Below are 2625 nucleotides of genomic sequence, written 5' to 3'. Positions count from 1 at the left end.
CCGATGTGTGTAATGCTTTTCTTTCAGCTGGGTGTTAATGTAGGGTGAATCAATGCTTTTGTTCACTACAGCAGAATTTTTCCCCATGTGATAATCTAAGATGTGTTCTGTGTCCTTAATCTCTTTATCAATGAGTTGTTCCAGTTTCTGGGTTATAGTATTTTACCTCAGTTGAGAGAATGTCGTTATCATCTCAAAAACAGTTAATATTTATTGAACATTTACTATGTGCTAGATAATGCATATTTAAGTACTTAATCCTATAGTAATCCTATGAGGCGTCCCCATCTTTACAGATGAAGACACTGAGCTCAAGAGATACTACGAGACTTATCCAAGATCAAGATGCTAGTAGGTGCCAGAGCTGGGATGTAAATCCAGCTAGCCCGTTCTTTATCTAACCCAGTCGTTCTCAGCCAGGAGCAAAGTTACCCACCAGGGAATGTGGCAATGTCTGGAGACACTTTTGGTTGTCACCTGGCATCTAGTAAGTAGAGCCCAAGGACGCTGCTAAATATCCTGCAATGCACAGGACAGTCCACCACAAAGGTTTATCCAGCCTAGTCTATGGCCATGCTACCCTGAACAAGCCCGATCCCGTCTGATCTCGGAAGCTAAGCAGGGTTGGGCCTGGTTAGTACTTGGATGGGAGACCACCTAGGAAGACCAGGTGCTGTAGGTGTAAAAAATTAAAAAATAAAAAATAAATAAGGGATTGTAAGCTAACAAGGTCCTTGCAATCTGTGAGGTCAACCAAGGGTTGCCTCGTCTAAAAAATAAAAAGGATTATCTAGCCCAAAATGTCAATAGCGCCATCAAGAGACCCTCGCCTAACCACTGCACTATATTATATTCTAATACTTTTGTTTGTCTTCATGTCTTTGTGTTTGGTAGGATGTCTTAGTGGGAATAGGTTCTAACAGTGTCTCTTTTAGATTTACCTTTGATATATTAGAGAAGGAAAGCTCTCCTCTTCCTCATTTTCCTTCATCTCTTCTCTTCCCTGAGTTGGAACAAAGGGCTAGTTAACTACTTAGCAGAGCATTCATTCTGCGAGAATAGTGTATCAAACTCGAATGTTCTGTGATGGGTTATCTGGTTCCAGGGCTGACTTGGTAAGATACACCCAGGCAGCTTTGCAGATAAGTTTTTAAAATTATTATAGGAAGTTAAAAGGAGAAAAGAATTCTCTTACAATTTCTCTTACAATTACAATTCTCTGCCTTTTACTATACTTTGAAATATCATACCAATTCTATCACAGCTTGAAAAAAGTGCAGGGGCAGAGCTGAAAAGCTCTGCTTTCAACTTTTATTAAAAAGTCTTTGATGCCTAGAGGCTCATTTATTTGGGGCAATGCAATGTTTAGCTCATGTGCTTTGGTCTTTGGGTACGAGCTATGAAAAGCAGCACCCAGATATCAAGATGCGGTATTTTCTTCTCCCCAGATCCACAGTCTTGTTTCTTTGAGGTTAATACATCCCAGAAAAGGAGAAAGGCTTCCTTCTCATGCTATTGATGAACTAAAAGGGTGCTGGTAGATTAAATAATTGTTTGAAAAGACACCCCACACACACACACACAAAAAGAAAACATGAGACCCAGAGACTAGTTTGGAAACTTCTAGAAAGATAGAGTGGAAAAAGGTTTGGAAAATAAAGGTCATAAATGGAGCTGTTAATGAAATGTAAGCCTGGCAGGACGGAGAATTATGGGAACAGATTATAATTTCCAATGCGGCCTGAAGCTGGACATGAAAATCGATAATGATGATTTTTAAGCACCTGATAAGCAGAGACATCTTGAAACATGTCTGTGTCCCTGCTGCTAAGTACCAATACCCTGACTGAGAAAAGCCATGGGAAAGACATGGATGAACAGTCCTGACATTACAGGGACAACAGCCCTTCAGCAAACGCATCACCTGAACAACCCTCAGTCCCAAAACCCCAATGTCCTAAAGCCCTGTGCACTTCTTGTTCTTTGAGCTCAACTTTCCAGCAGTAGAATGAGGGAGTGGGCAGCATTTGTCAGGCAAATATTCTTAGCCTGAATATGCAATGTAGTCCAGACTTCGATGATCTCCAGCTTCACAGTGCAAACCAATCACCCGGGCTCTTGTTATAAGGCTGATTTTGGTGCGTCTGGGTGGGGCCCAAGAGTCTACATTTCTGACAAGCTCCCAGGCAATGCCGGCCAGGCTGGTCCTCAGACCTCACTTTGAGCACCAAAGATCAAATGAGAAAGTGAAAAGGACTCCGGATTGCTGCAAAACCAGACAAGTCTGAGACACAGAATCTGATCACATCTCGCCCCCTGCTCTTTGTTGTCAGAGTGAAGTTCAGCCCCCTAGCTTAGCAATTCAAGACTCTGGACAGCCTGACCAGCGTGCCTGTGCAGCTACCACTACATTCAACTTCTCCCAGACTTGAGCAGGGTGCCCGGCACACCTTCTTGCTTTTCTCACTGCTTCACCCTCTGCCTACATCGTCCTCCTCCCACCCGCCGCCATCTGCTAAAGTTCTCCTTACCTTTGACCCCTCCCTCTCCAAAGCCTCCCCAGGCAGGTGGTTGCTTCCCATGGCTGTCTTTAAATACTTCTAATACAGTACTTAGAACATCATA

The 2625-nt window shown here is 43.0% G+C and overlaps 1 non-coding gene across 1 annotated transcript; it reads left to right on the top strand.

Annotated features, from left to right (window-relative positions):
- The first annotated feature begins 563 nt into the window (after positions 1–563).
- LOC112477659 lies at positions 564–682 on the top strand. Its single transcript, XR_003045554.1, has one exon. It is a non-coding gene; the product is annotated as a 5S ribosomal RNA (ribosomal RNA).
- The last annotated feature ends 1943 nt before the right edge of the window (positions 683–2625 follow it).

The sequence above is a fragment of the Pteropus alecto genome, unplaced genomic scaffold (genome assembly GCF_000325575.1).
Source record: "Pteropus alecto unplaced genomic scaffold, ASM32557v1 scaffold121, whole genome shotgun sequence".
Lineage (NCBI taxonomy): Eukaryota > Metazoa > Chordata > Mammalia > Chiroptera > Pteropodidae > Pteropus > Pteropus alecto.
This window is presented reverse-complemented; position numbering and strand designations above follow the sequence as displayed.